The 19669-nt window shown below is 43.0% G+C and overlaps 1 protein-coding gene across 2 annotated transcripts in view; it reads left to right on the top strand.

The window, feature by feature from the left end:
• The first annotated feature begins 400 nt into the window (after window positions 1-400).
• The window catches only part of LOC146856391 (retinol dehydrogenase 7-like), an 84784-nt gene continuing 65515 nt past the window's right edge, over window positions 401-19669 (top strand). Inside the window, exons 1-2 of one of the 2 annotated variants that reach the window (XM_085654517.1) lie at window positions 443-575; window positions 4433-4489. The gene's annotated coding sequence lies outside the window, so the exon portion shown is untranslated. Of the gene's footprint in view, window positions 576-4432; window positions 4490-19669 lie in introns of both variants that reach the window. The other variant, XM_085654518.1, reaches the window with a different exon arrangement.

Genomic DNA, 19669 nt, shown 5'->3' with positions numbered 1-19669 from the left:
GCTGGCCTATTGATAAAAGAGAGTCTGTTCATACCATAAGTGAATCAGATTTTCCCGCTGTTTCTTCTTGGCAGATAAACTTCACCGAATCTTTCTATGCACTTAAACATGGCTTGCTTCCGGAGGCATCGCGGGGTGCGCTGCTGCCATGATATCGCCTCCTGTCCGGTGTGGCACCAAGCATGGGTTCAAATATGTCACAATACAGCCTAGAACTTGCAGTCAGCCTTTCGACATAGAAATGTGCGCTCAAAAAAGACCAGCAAGTAAAGTACTGTTTACAAAACCAGACCCAGGGTGGTGTCCATGACTCGGAGCCACTTGGCAGCTAGAGAGTGCCCGTCCGTGCCAGGCCCTGTGAGAGGTTTGTGGGAGGACGCCCGAGAACCGCCCATGCGTTCATGGTTTTCTGAACCACCCCTCGCTGTCATTTGGTGTGCAAGGCGCACACCCGAAGAGCAGTGAGAGACTTCTGGAATGTGCACAATCTGCGCTACATAGGGGTATACTAGCCTGCTGAGAAGCCAGAGTTACTGCAATCGTGCACTTGGGGAAGCGACGGCTTGCAGAGAGAGGTAAGGGTATATATACATTCTGCACATTACCGCCTGCGCAGAATCATACCGTTATTGAGTACTGTCGCTTTGAAAAGATAAATATTGTATGCTCAGGCCAGTCAGCCTGCTACCTTCAGGCTGATATTAGTCGAGCGCTTTGCTGCTCTGGCGTCTGCAAACTAAGTGAGCGATAATGCAAGTCAACATGCATGAACACACATTATTTGAGCTTGGTGGTCCTCCCTCAGGCTCGTTATTTGAGACCTAGTCACTTTTATTATGTAGTTAATGAAAAAATACACTTTACAGACAGCTTTCCAATAAAAACAAGCATTGGCATAGCCAATAGGTCTCGCCTTTGGGACCTTATAAGTGTTTAGTTATGCAGCACAATATCCTTGGTGCAACAACATCAACTGTTGCGTGGCTAAACACTTATAAGGTCCCAAAGGCGAGACCTATTGGCTATGCCAATGCTTGTTTCTATAGTTATAGGTGTATGCAGGTTTGTATTATGGGCATTTGACACTGTGTATGGTGGGTATCAGTGATTTGAGTTATTGTAGGCTTTATGTATAACCAAATGAGAAGAACAGTGAGACATTAGAAAATATTTCATAAGCTTTCTATTAAAGTGAAATAAAAGTGTATCATTGGAGATTATGGTATAAACTTGAAGAAAAGTGGGAAGTCAGATAAGTCAAATCACCAGAGAGTTGTTTAAACAGGCAAAAATAGTAATCTTAGAATGCTTCTTGGAAATCAGTTGGATCAGGACTTGGAAGTGCATGATCACAGGCTCTCCAAGGCCATGAACCCAGTCCTGACTGCAGAACTTCACCACTTATGGTTCAGGAGACTTAAAATTGGGTTTTTCAGACTGACTTTCAACTGAAGATTTACGATGATAAGAGTATTCACCGAATGAGGAATGTGATAGAGGAGGATCGACATTGTGTCTGTCAGGTTTTTAATTATGCTCAAACTTTACCCCCTATACTCTGGTGTAGAACCTAGTGTAAGATTGTGTTTTTAACATAACTTTAAATAAATGACTAACTCCTTCATAAACCAACTAAGCAAGAAATAGTGTAGGAACAAACTAGACATGTATTCAATAGAATCAGGAGATTCTGCGGCTATTCAAAGAATGCTCCCTTTTTTTTATTTCCAATAAGGTAGTTGCTTAGAGGCTTGGTTGTCAATGCACATAGTTAATGCAAAGGGGCAGACACATTTATTTATAGATAAAGAAAACATTAAATGCATTGTAACTATCATTTACTGACTTATTGTGCACCATCCTATTAGAATGAAGCAGTTGAAGATTACTGACTTTAAAGCGTGGCATGTGGGCTTTGTGAATTCTCTACAGAAATGTTCTAGTGGATTTACACAGATACAGCATACATACATCAGACTATTTACTATTGACTTTAATGCATCAAAAGGTGGAATTTCCGGGTGGAGCTTGACGCTAAGGAGCATGGAAGCATTGGGCTAAAACTCCTGCTGTGCCAGTAGGCCTAGAACTGCAGATTGGACCAAATAGGGCGTCTGCACCAGATGGGAGCTGAATTCTTTGTCGGAAGCAGCTAAAGCGGAGGCGGAACAGTGTCAGAAGGGCCCTCTGAGCTGCTGCATGTCTGCGAGATATAAGGTTTTGCAGCAGTGTCTGGAAGCCGGGGTCGAGGTGGATGGTTGACAAATTGGTGAACATGATCACCATTAGAGGGAAGGTCTTACCCCCCCCGGAGCCCTGCCAGCCTGATCTGGAGCCCACAGGTACAATTGTTCCTAAGGACCACGAAGATTCATAAGGACAGAAACCTCAATACAAATGCGTTCAGTTGAATTAAGACCCACCAGATAGTATAATCAGCATCTGAGGGTGTGAGGGGGCTGAGAGGAGGGTCGAAAAGGAACACTGCTGAAGATTAGACAGGCCTGAAAATTGAGAGTTTAAAAGCCTCGACATGGAGAGAGGACTCGCCAGACACTATACCAGTGACATGAAGGGGTTTTATAAACTGGGAGCGGTGCTGAACAGTCAGAAACTTTGAGGAACTGCCATACGGGGGTCACTGCACATACACGTTAGTGCATGCTAATGAACCTTATCATCTGTATACATGGCCTACCCAGGTCGTCACTGATGTAGTGCTCTTCGTATGGCCTTGTTCTATAAAACAAGACATAATTTGCTGGATAAACGGGGGCTAGAGACATGTAACCCGGTCAGGCTGGTTAATCAGTGCTTATTTCCTGCAGAGTTATAAACATGAACATTACGCCACACTTTTACCTTTTCGTTGTTATTCATTACATAGGTTAGTTTACATCCCTTCCAGGTGCAGGTCGAAACCAAAACACGTCAGACAACTCCTATTTTCTGAAGTAGTAGATTGTAAGCCGAAGACAAAAATTCAAATAGTGGACATGTCAGACCCGTCAGAGATGTTAGGGTCTGCACATTGCGGGCATTAAAGTTTCATCAGCTCAGCAAAGGCCTCCATTTGGCGGATGCTGGCATGTTCCCCAAAACGCCGGTGGTGCCGCTGCGAAGAGGTGTCTGCGACATATATATATGAGTAATCTCATCTTTCCATTATATGAAAACAAGCATGGCACTCCAACATGGTTCTTAAAGGATTTTATTACGGGATAAGCGCAAGTCAACGCGTTTCGGTATTCACATACAACCTTGGGGCATATCAACAACAACCGGCGATAATTATCGCTCAGCGCTCTTAGCGTGAGGATAATTATCGCCGGCTAGCGTGAATTTTTATCGCTGAGATAGCGTGCTATTAGCAACGCTTATCTCAATAGCGATAAAAATCTACACGCTAACAGGCTAACGTGAGATTATCGCTGGAAACCCAGCGATAATCACACGTTACCTTGTTGATAGGGACAGGCAAACTTAGCCATGATATCCTCCTTCCATAGGATATCATGGCTAAGTCTGAAAATTAGCAGACGTAAAAAAGCAGTATTAACCGCGGTTAGCGCTGCTTTTTTTATCTCTAACAGGGTTAGCGATATTCTTGATAATAGGAGAAATGTCGCTTAGCGACATTTCTCCTATTATTTTAGTCTGGAACGCCCCCTTTGCATCTCATTAGAGATGCAAGGGGAAGCGTAGAGTAAAAGGGTGCTAACATGCAAATTTGCATGTTAGCACCCTGTTGTTGATAGGGTGCTAGTTTTATCTCTGCTTTTTTGGCTTTTAAAGCCAAAAAAGCAGAGATAAAGCCCTTGTTGATATGCCCCCTTGTTCGCAACAAGTGAGCGCCATTACTCCTAGTGTTTATATCAAGTGACCAAACAAAAAAATCATAGAAACTAACAAAGGTGTAACTAAAGCTTCTATGTTGCATCTTCGTGCGCCATCTTATAGCATATAAATTCATTGGACAAATGCATTCTGTTATATGTTTAAAACGTATTTGAATCAATTGTGAGGGCGCAAAAAATATAAAATAAAATATATCCGCACGTTAGATTATTTTAAAGCAAAACTCAATTAAAGATCGACATTCATAAAGTACAAGTGCTTATACAAATCATCATCTCAGAAAATGAGTCATTTCATTTTTTCCAATAGTCAGAGAGCACAACTGGTGAATAAGTTCATATTTGAGCTCATTTGAAGCCTTTTCAATGGGGGTTGTGTTGTCTTGAAGAAATGTGTGTATTATTCTAATTTAAACACTTCCTTTCTAAAGAGATACGAGTTCTTTGAATGTAAAAAAACAGTATTGGGTAGATTAATGGCCGTAACATGCTTCATTCAACCAAACTGCTTTCAAGACTTTTTTTCTACAGAACTAAATATAGGGTTTTTGTGTGTGGACATTTATTATTTTCAGGTGGTTCGCTGGAAAGAAGGTGCTACGGACTTCGGCGAGAAACCACCAACTATCTCGGTGAGCCACCAAGAATGACCAAATGTTTACATACAAATGTTGTTTTCAGATGCCTCGAATATACAAAATACCATACCAGTGCATGCATACCGTCTCCACACAAAAAACGTACAAGCAGTGCTTAGATTTCCATTGATTACGTGCCCCTGCCATCTGGTGGTTACAAGTGGAAATGTTACAAAAGCACAGCATCCCTTTTAAATAAAAACAAATGGGAGGGGTGGGGGGAGTGCAGCAGGGACATGCAGCGTTTACCTTGTGGGAGCGAGCGCGATAATTGCTAACACATGGTGCCGCTCGCTCCCGCAAGGGAATCGCCAAACGTGCACGCGTTGCCATTCAAAGCAATGTAACACGTGCACGTTTTTGACTGCAATACTGAATCGATTTCAAAATGTCTTTTTCCTATGCAGCGCATGTGCGCTGCGTAAGCGAGATCTAAAAATGTACAGCAGAAATGTAGAACTCCAGCTACCTCCTTCTGTGCTATTACTGAATTATATTTCTTCTGCTGACATCCCGGATCAGTTTTGTACCATCAATTTGCTAAAAAAATTCGAGATTGCTAAAACAATGTTCATTTTCTGCAGTAAAATGTCAAAGGTATGTTTCCAGTGTAGAACAGTATCTTGCAATCATGTCCAGCACCCCCTGGACTTACCTGTGACCAACCCTCTCACCTCTCAAAACCATTTCGGACCCAGCTCTAGCACCTCGACACACCCTCCTTGTTTCTCTCTTCTCCACCCCTCTAGCGGCGGCTCCTCCACTATGGCGGAGGAGCGTCGCCTCTCCAGAAATGTCAGGAAAGGAAAAATAAAACTATAATAAACACTTGTTTGATTTTTTCTTTCCTGCAAGTCTTGGCGGAGGGGCACGGGGGTGGGGGGGAGTGGGGTGGGGGGTTGGTGGGGGGGTTGACAGGCACTGAGGAGAGTGGTAGTGCACACCCTTCACCCTTCACTACGTATGACTGTTTGGCCAAACCGTCATGCGCAGTGAAAGCTCTCTCCAACCAAGAAAAGCAGCTGGGTTGGAGAGAGGAGGCACACACTTCCAGTCTGTCATGAAGCGTAAATCGAGGGTGCTCAGGCCTATCCTTAAGCTGCTCTCATGCGTGAGAGCAGCTTCAGAATTGGCCGCAGGGCATTCTGGGAGCCTGTGCCACCTGGAGGAGAGGAGCAGAAGAGCGCCACAAAGCCGGCTGTAGGTATGATTTATTTGGCACCCACAACCCCTATGCCTCCACTACCGCCCCTTCCCTGCCACTCGTCCAGCTCATCGGCCACTACTGCAAATCTCTCTCACTCCCTACAACCTCTAGTGCTATTTTTTCTCTCTTTCTTTGTGACCTTCTGTTCCTTTTTTGCATCATTTCATCTCTCCCCTTTTGACCGCTCTGTCCCGTCTTTCACTCTCTCTGACTTGTTTGTTCTATTTTCCTCTCAGTTGCCCACTCTTCAGGACTTTTGTATTGTTTTTCATCCTTCTCTTTTCGACATTTCTGTGTTCTTTCTCTCACTCTTTTGTGAATGTTTGTGCCACTTTTCGTCTCCCTTTTCCCATCTTTGGTGCCTTTTATGCCATTTTCCCTCACTCACTCTTTTGCGACCTTTTGTACTGCTTCTTTCTCACCCTTTGTTTCCTGTAAGCGCTCTGATCCTCTGCGTTTTTTGGTTTGTTCCCGCACTCTATGTCTCTGTATGCCCCCTTACAAGCCCTTCACTCTTCCCTATCCCCACCCACCACTCCCTGCCTTCCTTTCCCTTCCCAGGATCTAGTCAATGGCTGGTGCAATGCGGCCACGCCACATGGGCTTCTATTGGAATTCTCTGTGGCATATTATCAAGCCCATTTTCGCCGCTTTAGCGGCAGTTTATTGGATTATTGGTTTTAAGGATATTTAGCAAACTCCCTGCTCTCTGATCAATTAATTATCTAAGTACACAAAATATACAATTAGGAGTCATATAGCAATAAAAATAGCATATGTAGGCAAAATATGATAAACATAAGGGACACAATAGACATGTAAAATGTTATTATAAAATAAGCCTATAAGCATTGCATTAATATTTGCTTAGGCATTGGCAGTTTGGATCTAAAAAGAGAAACATATTAAAGCTTTTACAACACATGAACACTTTTTCTAGGGAGATGCATTTTGACAAATAAACACATCATATCCAAAATTGCATATGCCAATTGGAAAAAAAATATGCAGCCTATTTTAAAGAGAAAATCATTTTTATGTTTGTTTTTTACTGTATGAGTTTATAATTTTCATCTGTTCCGAGTTTATCAATATTCAATTCAAATGAATTGTCCGTAGCATCATTTGTTTCACTTACACTGTAACTGTGATCATGGGAGAGCTGAGCCAATGAATGTGTGGCATCCATAGCATTTTCTGCATCCATGGGATTGTTCTTGCTGGCATCATTGTTGAGGTTGTCGTTGCTGTAATCGTTGGCTCGTGAGGTTAATGGGTTGGATAACGGTTGTAGCTCTAAAGCACTCTAGAACGGTCACAGAGTTTCATTTAGAGGCTCAGGTTCGATCGGTTGCGTCTAAAATAACCAATCATCAAACAGTTCAACCAGAAAAGATACCGGTGAGTGTAGTCCATCATAACGAGCATCCAGTAACAACAGCAAATGCACTGCTCCAAAGGTAAAACCAGAATTATCTCAGGTGCACAGTTCATACACCAGAAAACAGGATTTACCTGCGTAGTGTTCACTTTGCGCAAAGTTAGCATGCAGTTGTCACCTAGTATGGAAGGCCACACATATCCCAAATAGCATGCCATGCTTTGTCTGCATTTTTGGTCCGTTGGATTCGTGTACTCAATGTTGTTGATTTCCGTGTCAGACCAGGAAGAAGGTGAAGATTCCACCGCTGGTCAGCAAAAGAGCAGTTGGAAAACCTCCAACAATGCTGAGTAATAGGGAGTGGAAAAAAGACTGTATCAATCTAAACACAGTTTTATACCCAGTTACCAGACAAGATACGGTACTCCTAAAAAAGTGCACAATACCAATCGTTGTAGAAGCATTAAACATGATTTGTAAGGTGTTGGCAAACCGTGTCAAATATTTTGTCTGCAACAGTCTTTGAATCTCTGGAGCAGTTCTGGCAGTTTGTAGTTTATAAGTCTCTGACACGGAAGTCAAAGGTACTTCTGTTTGTAGTAATATTGATACTGATTTGCTAAGTTCGTTAAAACGTTGACTGGGCCAGGGAGCATCTTCGGTTACATGTTGTTGTGGTGGTGGGTACAAGGTTCTTCCACAGCATTGTATTGTGTCTGAAATATTTATCACGCAAAGTTGACCAGGTTCCAACCCACAACAACTGATATTAGTTAGCATTACATAGCAACTATTATTCAGCAGCCCGTGGTGAGTGGGGATCCTTGAAGTAAGAATAACCGGTAGGGAACAAGTGAGCCCAGGCATCAAAGCATTACGCATTCCATGCTATGACATAGAATCACATACTATTAAATGGTAGAGAGGGTTCCTGTAGCTACCAATACTGACAAACACTGGGTCATCTTCATTTAAACACATCTTAGAGAAATGAAATCCCCAATAATTAAATATTTGTGAATAGTGCATTTTTTCATATCTGTCTAGCGAGGTATATTTCTGTCAGTTGTGAAAAGAACAATTGTAATCGGCAAGGAAAGGACTCCTTGTATTAACAAGTTATAGGTGGATATTCACTTATAGAAATAGGTGTTTTTTCTAATTGTTCACTGTTCAACAAGGTGTAGGTAGACTCTTTCTTAGTCATGGTTTTCTGAGTCAGTGTCAATTCATATGTCTCAAAAGTGGCTGTGTCATTTAAGAGCTGCCACGGGACATAACCAGATCAAAGGGTTTGTAAGGCTCACGTTGACTGTATTGTAGATATTAATTGGGCTTGGCCATGCAGTAACAAATCCAAGTCGCCTTTAACAAGATCTAAGGCTGTGCACAAGATATTATTTAACAAATACACCTGCTAGAAAAGTGTATGCATGCCATTTTTTTTGTCCTCATATTACCTCAAATGAGCACATACCTGAGCTCATATAACCCCCAATGCTCACTAACGGTTTGTAGTCAGGGGCCAGAGCTCTTAAAGCAACACCCAGGAGCCATTACACTAGCATCAGCAATGGAGGTATAATCATTGGACATTATTTCCTTCTAGCACTCTCTCTAGAGGGTCCTTTATAGAAAAGCTGAAAGCGTGGCCCTTATTACCCTCCATTGTCTTACCGATCTCATAAACGTAGATCACTGGTCTCCACCAGCCTGGCCATGTAGGGGGCTCCGACTAGAATCACTTGCTGCATCTCTCTGCCAGGAGGATTAGAAAAAAACATAAATTCCATGATAGTTTGAGCCACACCCAGCACCCCAAACAATAACAACTTTGGGCTTACCTCCACTGCCTGTCTGAAAATGTTTGGCATCTTCTTATCCACCAGTTCCCAAAAATTGATCAATACTGGGCAGCTGACAAACATGTGGATATCATACGCATAACAACTTTTACACCTTAAATCCCTATTTTTCTTGACATTCACCAGCTTCATGGGAGTCCAGTAGATTCTATGAAGAGTGAGCAAGTGGTTTTTCTTGAGAGGAGCCGATTTTACGGTAGAATATAGTAAGTTAAAAGATACTTGACATTCTTCCTGTAGCTCCTCTTGGGGTAGGTAATCTTCCCATACACTGTATGCTGTTCTCACATTTGTCTTGGCTGCCTTTAATAAGTGTACGTACCACTTGGCAACCTTCTTCTTCATGGTTTTCGCTTCCTGAAGTTCCATTTTATAATACTGTTGGGCTCACAGTTTGTCCAATCTTTAGTCGTGAACCAAGTGGATAGCTGATAGTATTTAAATCTAGAAAAACCCAACTTTACAAGTATTGACCAGTCGCCCCATGGCATTAGTATATCTCTCTCCAGTACCTGCCCCCATCTCATAATCCCGGCATTTGTCAAGAGGCCCCCTAAACAATCCTTCAAACATTCCGGGGTCCCTGAGGTGTCCCAAATTGGCAACAATTTGTTGTAGTATGGGATTCCTAGTAGTACCCTGGCATTGAACCACAATTTGGTGGCCGATCTCAAACTCTTCAGTCTTACTCATCTGGGGGCTCTGAATTTGTGGCGAAAACCTTCATTCCTAGGGTTTTCTAATATAGCCTTATAACAGTACCCTCATGAAAGTCTTACCAGGGTGAGGAACATCATCCTCCAGTTTTTCAATTGGATTGTCCAAAAGTAAAGCAGGATGTCAGGGAGAGATAGGCCACCTTTATCTAATTTTCTTCTCAATTTTCCGCCTAAATAGACAAAAGCCTTTAGACCGCCAAATAAATATGGCTATTCTCCTCTGAATCTTATCTAGGCCTTTCTTACCAAAAGTGAGCTGAATGTTGTCAAATAAGAAGGTGAACTTGGGCAGAACTGTAATCTTCACTAGTTTGACCCACCCATAGATCATCAGGGATAGAGTCTAACATTTAACCATCAGCTTAACTTCTTTCCTCACTCTATCCAGGTTTCTTTCCACAAAACTATTGAGTTCTTGAACTATACTTAATCCCAGGTACCTTATGGTTTATTTGGTGACTCCGCCTTCCTATTCCATATTTCATAGCATTACCTCAGTCTTAGTCTCATTAACTTTGTAACCTGAGAAACTACCAAAGAGAGATAGTTCCTGTTCTATGAGAGGCAGGGATTGAGTAATGTCCAAAGTATTCAACATCAGGTCGTCCGCATAGAGCGCTGCTTCCCTACTTATTTCCCCACACCTGAACGGGACTATGTCTGTGTTCAATCTAAAACTTTGCACCATCAATTCTATATATTAAGCGAACAGAAGTGGAAATAAAGGGCACCCCTGCCACATAAGGGAGAGAGCAAGCAAACACATGCACTCGCATGGAGTGCTGAAGAAAAAAAAGGTGCCAAAATAGTTAGCAATGGAAGGATACAAATCATCCCATCAAAAGCATGTTAAAAATTCTATGCTCCAGGGAATGGCTAAACACCCGAATATAAAGGAAAGTCATTCAAAAAGAAGCAAGCAAATAAGATTGGCAAGGAAGCCAACCAATAGTAAGCAGTGCACTCACCCAAAGCCCACCATAAGCGCTAGTGTTGTCCACAATAGATCATTGACAACAGTAGGCGAGATCTAAACAATTATTGGAAAAGCCAATAGGTCTCGCCTTTGGCTCCTACTGGCTTAGGCAATGTTTTTATCTGTGCAATGTTTTTATCTCGATGCTGGTCAGCATGGCTAAATTTAAAAAAGAATCCTATAACGTAATTTTGTAGGTGTGTGCACCATGAATGCATGGTTTCAAAATGGGACCGTTCTTTTCTTTTTATTTGATAAACCAACTCAGATCAGCAAATAACAAGCATTTGCAATGCAATAGGTCTCGCTTTTGTGAGAGTTTAAGCTATTAGCATTGTAAATGAAAATGCCTTTCATTTATGTTTTAAAAACCAAAACATAAATAAAAGGCATTGTCATTTACAATGCCAATAGCTCAGACTCGCGTAAATGCGAGACCTATTGCATTGTAAATGCTTGTTTTATGTAGGAGCTTTGTATAGCACAACAGTGTTGTCAATAAGACAGACCACATCAGTGAGGCATCTTGGGATGTCTGAATGTACTTCCTTTAGGTAAAAATGCATTGCTTTTATACATTACGTTATTACGTACACCTGCTGTATCTAAGTGTGGTAATTAAAAGCGGCTACAATAGTCCAATTTAACCGTACTCAATTTAAAAATCTCTGAAGGAAGAAAGGCTAGGTAGGTGTTTCCGGAATTCCAACCTTAGACCTGCAGATCAACACACATCCAGCGTTGTGCTCAACTCACTCAAAACCGTGCTTCATAAAATTATTCAGCAGGGTGGACAAGGCGGTTAGAGTAACGCTATGATAGGGCCCACGCCCTGGGTTGAAGTCTGGGAAGGGTGTAACAGGTTCTGCGTGTTACTATTTGCAGCTAAAATGCAGCCAGCAAACGCATGTTTTTAGTTATTTCTAACTGCTCACAGCACTCTGGCAACACTGTAGAGCTGTCAAAGAACTTCAAGGGCATGGCACCTCCACCTTTTTCTTCTTTGACCTCCTGGGTCTGGTCAGGGTCTGATCCTCAGAGAGGTACAAGGGGTTGCAAGATTGTTCAGTTAGCACCGGTACTGGTCACCCACATAGGGGTGCAAGAGCTTACAATATTGTTCTGTTAGTTGCGGCACTGGTCACAAAGCGCCTTGTAGATTGAGGACTGGGCCTTGCATTGTATTCTTCGTCTGCTGGGAGCCAGTCTTGAACTTTCAGAGGCAACGCGCTTGAGCACCTTGTAACTGGGTATGAAGTGCTGTACAAATGCAAATACAATGTAGTGCAGTATATAAGGCTATCTGTTCATATTGTTTCACATTCGGGCCTGTTCTTCATGCTTCGTCTTGAAGTCATTGGACTTGGTGTCTGGCAACAGACCAGTCATGATGATATCTGGGATATTATGAGTTCTGTACAACAACTGGATTTGAGTTGCGACAATATCTTCGTAATTGCTTCTTCAGCTGATGGTTCATGCTGTCCACTGCCTGGAGAGTGGAGTTTAAATCTGGAGCTAAGAGAATGCCTAAGCTAAATTCGGAATCCTATTATGATGTTTAAAATATGAAAATTTACATTAACAATGTTGTGGTGTCTGTTGAATGGTTGCAGTGTTCTGAAGGGCATTATTGATTCATTAATGCATCCCTTACGCCAACAGATTTGTCGATCACCTTGGGCTTATATTTTGCATAGCAATTTCAGTATGGTGAAACTAGTGTTACCAATGAATTTGTATGACACAAACATGGCCAGTACAGTTTCTGTCAAGGCCGGTGACTACAAAAAAAATTAAATCAGCAAACGCCGGCATTTTCCCTCTTTAAATATAATCTCAAAACAGCCGACAAAAGAAATCGATACAAAAGTATTCTAGAGGAGTCTAAGAAAAAGTTGAGCAGTTTTAGACAAATTCTAAGTACACGCACCTGAACTTTCTTGAACCTAAAGCATGGATGTATGGTGGTACTTTTGTTTGAAAAGTTATGACGGACTACTAGGGTGTTAGATTAGGCCTGGCGGATGTTGATCACGCATCAATCAGTCCCTCTTGAACGTGCTCTTCGGTTCCGGAAGCCCTAGGAATGTAAGTTCCACCGTTATTAAACGAAAATTGTTAGTGATGAAAGCTCCCCGCAGTGAAGATTTGTTGAGGATGAAGTGTTCGGGGAGGGGGTGAGCCGCGGGCGGCGGTTCCCGGAGAGAGTCTCAGTGGCGCTCGGTGCTTCCCGCGCCAGGTCCGGGATGACAGCTTCAGCTGCGTTCAACGGCACTCAAAACACACAAAACGAGCAGGTTCTAACCCCTGCGTAAAATCTTCGATACAAAACCACTGGGATTTAGGAAAAATACAAAAAGTAAAGGTAAAAAAAAAGGCGCAATAGACAGAAAAACAAGCATTGGCCGCACGACGCGGGAAGCTTGTAGTATTGTAAAAAAAAAAAAAACACGCTAGCAGCAGGAAAAAGTGAAAGTGATCGCGCTGGAAGGGAGGCAGATGGCGGCTGCACGCGTGCACGCTCGCGTGAACGCAAGTGCTAGGCCACCAAAAGCCTGTGGCAGCACTTTGAAAACCCTGATACTAAATGTCTCGCAGAGCAGCGCATGCGCTGGCTCAGCAAGATCTAAAAAGGAAAACATATGGTAAAGAGTTTTGTTTTGAAAGAAAGTGTATGGCAAGCAACACATGGATCAAATTGGGTGTGGTAACAACACAGGCAGGGTGCGTGGAAATAATACACGTGTGGGCTGAAGAAACACAGGGTGGCACAAACAATATGAAGGGTGCGGGTGGGGTGAAGCAACATGGAGTGTGTGTGGGGAGATGCAACCTGTAGAGCGTAGGGAGTGGAAGAGAAAACCAAAAGGTCGAAAGAGAGAGCATTTGGTGTTAGCAAGGAGTAAAGGCACACGGGCAAGATAGCAATGCAGGGAGAGGGAGCACACGAGGGCAAACATATCACAGAGGGGTGCAGGGGAGAAGCACATCGGCGAGATAGAGCAGCACTCAAAGAAGACAATATGCACACTAGGGATACAGCTGCAAAATGCATACACTCTTGTAGCGTTTATAAACAAAAAAAAAAGAAGTAGTGCCTGAAAATGCAAACAATGTAAAGACACAGAGATTCGTCCATGCTCCTGGGAAGGGACTAACTGAAGGAGAGGAAGGAAAGCCTAAACACTCTAACGAATATAAATCAAGCAAATGAGAATGACCGGTAAGTTAACTAGTGGCTGGCAATGGACGGGCTTTAAGCTCACTGTAAGCTAACAATATATCTGTCAACAGACAGCACACGCACTATCTAGTAGTAGGTGAGATGTAAAAAGTACTGTTTCAGATTGCAACTTACATGGTAAAACAAGCATTGGCATAGCCAATAGGTCTTGCCTTTGGAACCTTAAAAGTATTTATTTATGCAGTACAATATCCTTGGTGCAACAACATCAACTGTTTCATGGCTAAACAATTATAAGGTCCCAAAGGCGAGACCTATTGGCATATCATAAAAACAACGCTAAGTACCGACGGAGAAGGTTCATATTGGTGTTGCTTTCCTAATAAGTAGAAAACAAATAGAGCACATTGCGAGGTGGATCTTTGTGGATGGGTTACAGCAGTAAGCCCAAGGTACAAAGCGCAGAACACAGGCCCCATGCTGAACAGGTCTGAAGAGGTGGATAGAAGGGTTAGCTGATTTTCATTAAAAGTAATTAAAAACCAGCAGACAATGCATAAAATGAAACCAGTTTTGCGCAAAAGTCTTAAAAGCAATGTGCACATTTTCAGACCACAGGCTTAACTATAGAACAGTTAGCTAAACTAGAATAGATAGCAGAAGTTTACTTGCTCGAAGGCTGGCCTGATGCAGTCTGGACAGTACATTTTGGAGCGGAGCAGTTTGAAGAGTGGAAGTAAGTGTTAGGAAAACATGGGGCGGTGGCCAGCCTAGGATAGTCTAGCAGCAGCTTTGGTCATTGTAAAACTCTCATGGACTCCGATGTGCATACAAAGCGTGAGAGAGTCAAGATGTAGCTAGACTCGCCACTTTTGCAAACTGCTGTGGGATTAGTCTTTGGCTCTGCATGCTAAACATGTCGTGGTTGTGGCAGTTTTGCCGACCCCTTGCGTGCGATTGAGAATACGTGAGCACGGGGCAATAAATACATCATTTAAGAATGTGTTGCCGCAGCACTGGTGCAGTTGGCTAGATCCAATTTGGTTGGTGCCATCAGGAGAAATTAGACAGTTTTGATGTTTGGTACCACGCTGAGTGCAAGTTAACTCGTTTGCAGATTGCATGTTTTTCCCCATTCCTGTAGATGCAGCTAGAAATTAGGTGCAAATTTCACATCCACATATTTACCATACTGTGAGCTGTAATTAGTGGTGTACACTTGCCAGTCGTAATTCGCAGTGCCCATAACACCAGGCCTCAAGTCTGACGATATAACACTATTGGAACGATTCACAAGGGAAATTGTCGATCTGCACTTGTACAAGAATTATCCCTCTTGATTGAAATGTTTGAATTCTTTTCTATGTATAAATCTCAGCAGTGGCACACCTGGCAGTGCACCCCAATTACAGCTTTCTGGGTGTACTTTATTAACTGAGTCACATCATTTCCTTTTAACGTTGCTATTTCTCCAACGTGCATTTCGTCTTTGGGTGAAAGGTGGTCCCACTAAACATTTTCTCCCTTTACATAGAACGCATTTCCCCAGTGAGACAGGCTCTCCTTGTAGACCCCATCCAAGTCTGGCCATTTTCTGGATTAAAAATAACTCAAAAGCGTTCTTGGGTGAGAAAGGTTGTATAGAGGTTTGTGAATTCCCACAAAATCCCAAATTTGTGGAGTTAAAAGACGTTCAAGTGAATATATGCGCTGATTGGCCACTGCACTCACTTGAATGGGGTTTAAAACTATGAAATTCTACCCATTTGTAGTGGAGAATTAAACATTAGTACAACCATTTACATGTGGCAGGTACTCGTATGTGGATAGATGTCAAGCATAAACAGTGCCAATACGACCTTAAATGTAGGCTTACCATGGTAATGGTAATTGGCTTTATCATTCGGGCTTATCTACCTTGATCGACTTCTTTCTTAATGAACAGTTTTGTCATTCATAAGTTCACCTTTAGTAAATAAACTGTGCTTATTGTCATCCCTTTCCCCCTACTCTAAAATACATTGGCATGTAGTGCATTCATCCAGAGCTCTTCTACATCCTTCTCAAGTTAAATAAAAAATCACAAATGACTGTCACATTCCAAACACTTTTTTGGCGGCACAGCATTTTTGTTGTGTTTATATCTGGCCATCTATTTTTCTGTTTTCAAATTATCGTGAAATCACCAAAAATCTATGAAATGATAAAGAGTAAAAAAAAATACGCACACAAAATTGTGTTCTTTCCGTCTCCGATTTTTGTACGAAAGTGAGCGTCCGTCATCCCGCATTAGTTCGGGAGAGATGTGTCCCCGAGGCTAGCCAGACGCTTTCACTGGGAAGTGTGAAAGGGGGTCAGAATGGCGCGTGATGTGTGGAGGCTTGGAAAGCCCTATAAATCACTGCCCACTCCTCATTTTTCTCTTACGAGTTCCAAGCTCGCGCTTGTGCAAGCCGCGAGCCAGGCACATCTGTCTCCTTCTCTGCAGTCGGATAGGCCGCTCAATCTAGAGGCAGGTGTACAATGAGGCGTAAGAGCCGCGGCAGCAGCACATAAATCAGGGGGCAAGCAGGTAACCCTGCTCAAAACAACATCCTGGGACGTACTTCTGAAGCTCTGAGCACTGGAAATGCTGAGGCTGACGCCGACTGCGATAATGTAAAAGTGTAGAATTGATGCTGGATGGTGTTTATGAATAATCTCCACACAAAGACGTACTCTAATGAACGGATGTAGATTTATGCTTTTTTCATAAGCATCCGCTATAGGAGGTCTGGAAACCTATGTCAGTCACAGGTTCCAACCAGAGGTTCCAACTTTCAAGCACGCGAGTGGTATGCGCGCGCCACAGCGAGCGATCTGCTTTCAATTATCGCGCCCATGTCTGGGCACGATAATTGAAAACAGATGTGGCCTGTGCGGGTAACCGCAAGCAATAGGCCATGGGCGAAGCAAAGGCAGGACATGCACCCGCCTTTGCCCAATTGCATGCTGTCTTTCTTAGAAAGACGCACGCAAAGCCCAATAGCCTCGGAGAAAAACATCACCACAAGCACGAGCGTGTGGTGAGCTTTCTAAAGCCCATTACTAAAAGTCGAGCAAGCAGCGCATGCGTGCTGCTCTAGGCTCGACCTAAAGAGGAAGCAAAAAAGTTCTTTGGATACATGCAGCAACGATTTTGCTATTCTACGCCAACTACTCAAATCTGATGGGTTGAGCTTCCTGCAAAAACTTAGTAAGAGTACAGCGTTATAACGGCACACGCAGCTATATTTTAAAATTGATATCACTAAAGTTTTGACACAAACAAAATATGATTTTCAGCTACATGGATTGTCTCTGTTTACATCGCAGCATATCCTTCATCCAGCTATTTTATAATTAATTATGTACAATTTTTAAGACAAAATGTAATCTATTCTATATGCTCACTTTATCTAATTAGGGTTTGTTTACTTTTTACATTTCACTGTATAACATTACGTTTGATAAGGTTCGCTGTTACAGTGAGAGGTCTGATGATTCATGCACTGAAGCTGCAGAGCGTGTGGTCCTTCGACCTTCGGGACCCAACGCTACATCATATACACATTCAGAAAATACAGGCTGTCTGCGTCAAGGAGCGACTCTGATGCAGACGCTGTAACCATTTGTGAACTTGTGTATTATAATGCTGAAGCATTTTCAGTACTTCATGAAATGTATGTTTCCCCAGTTATTATTGGGATTGTAACATCAGCCTGTGAGAACACCTTTACATCATCTCCTGTCTTCTCACCTTCCTGTCGCACAATGAGTGGAAACAGAATTTGACCATTGTAGTGCATGAGATGGAGCTCCCAGCAAACTCACGATGAGTTTGTAAGAGAGTTTTCAAATAACAACAGGGCCTGTATCATAGAAGGGATTACGGTCTCTGTTTGCGTCACTGTGTATCTTTTAACAGGTGCACTGAGTGCAAACAGGGACAGTGCACACTGTTGCAAAGAATGTGCTGCCCTGAAAGCAGGCCACAACCCGCGCCTGCCCCGAGGGCAGCATGTGCAATGAAATACAGAGCAGCTGTTTTTAAGTACGGCTATCACGCTTTTCACATTGCATGTGGCATGCTGCCTGCAATTTAAAGAGGGGAGAGAGAGCCACAAACTGCACCTGCCTGCACGGCAGTGTTTGAGGGGCCATGGTAGCCCTTTGGCACCCTCCAGAAGTCTGACTTTAGGATGGACAGAGACTGTGCACCACGTTTTTTACCGTGTATTGTCGCTGCGCGTCTTGAAAGTCTATTTGCCCCTGCACCCGCATCCATGAAATGGGTCAGACGCAGAGGCAAAGTCATTCCCTCAAATGCATGGGGCCATAATCTCATGAAAATGAGAGGATGCACTGTGAAGATAGCGCTGGATCTATATGTGTGCTAGCGCTATCAGTATTACAGAAGGAGCTGCACAAGCAGCCCCATTCTGTAATATGATAGTGCCCCGGGCGCACAAAGTGGGCCTTTGCACACCCGGGGCTCTCTGTGTGATACGCACAGGAAGGTTACCTCTTTGACTGCAATTATCAGTTTCACAATTACCAGGCAAGAAACCTTATAATTGAAAGCAAAAGAATGCCATAAAAATAAACAGTTACAAAGATCACCGTGTACAAAGAAATAAGTGTTGGACAAATTGTAAGGAGTAAATAGCCAGTCTTCCTAGTGGAATGAGCAAAGACTTGAGTGTGGTTACAGGAACCTTCTTAAAAGTGAACTACTGTTACACTCTGCTTGGTATACAGGTGCTTTTATTGAAGCCTGGCCTGCTAGAAATCATGTGAGTTGGGCCTGATGAGTATAAGCATCAGCTTGTACTTTCAAATAACTCTCTGCATGCTCTGTATGACTGGAAGAAAATATAATGTAAATCTAGTGCTTGTAGACTACCTCGAGAAATATTAAAATATGGGGACACATTGGTAACGGTGGGCAGAATTTGCGAAATTAACTTTCGCAAAATTTCGCGAAACGGCAAAAAATATCCGCGACCACGCAAAATTTCGCGTGCTCGCAGAGATTTTGGGCTGATTAATGCATCACTGAATTTGACCTTCAACTCGGGCACCTGCTCTATTTATATCTGTAAGTGCTTCCTGTTGAGGTTTAATTTGTGTGACAGGAGCATCGTGCCAGAAGGAATCCTGCCCAGCATATTTATCCAAGAAGATGCCACCATTTTGTGCAATACCTCTACTCAACTGGAGTACTTTCTATTGGCTAATCAGTAAGTGCTACCTCGGTGGGTAAATGTATAGTGCTTTTCCTACACTACAGCTGCGTAAAGGGCCAGAAGAGTTGTCTCCAGCGACCATGTGTGTCTATAACTTTTGCCACCGCGCCGATGGGCGCCGGGGTCCCTAGAGTGAGGTGTCCATCATAGTGGGGAAAGGGCGGGAAGACATTGCACACCGCTGGTGTGTGGGCTGGGGCCAAACGGCGGGGCTTCTATGCAGTTCACATGCCTTTTGTTTATAAAGGGTCAGAAACCGACCAGAGCAGCAGATGAGGAGACAGAACCTCCTGGTGTCAGGAACTACACGGGGATTGCGCTCGAGAAACTCATGGATGCACAGACCTCCATCAAGGATTACAGCAAATTGTTGACGGTAGATATGGGGAGAAAGCACACCTGCCTAGCCTCCACCGTGCTCACGAATCTTATGTGCTGATTAATGCGTTACTGAATTTGACCTTCAACTCGGGCACCTGCTTTATTTGAATCTGTAAGTGCTTCCTGTGGAGGTTTAAAATGACAGGAGCATCGTGCCAGAATGAATCCTGCCATGCATATTTCCGTTCCAC

The sequence above is a fragment of the Triturus cristatus genome, chromosome 4_1 (genome assembly GCF_964204655.1).
Source record: "Triturus cristatus chromosome 4_1, aTriCri1.1, whole genome shotgun sequence".
In the NCBI taxonomy this organism is placed as follows: Eukaryota; Metazoa; Chordata; class Amphibia; order Caudata; family Salamandridae; genus Triturus; species Triturus cristatus.
Note: the sequence above shows the minus strand (reverse complement) of the source record. Positions and strands in the feature narration are given on the sequence as shown.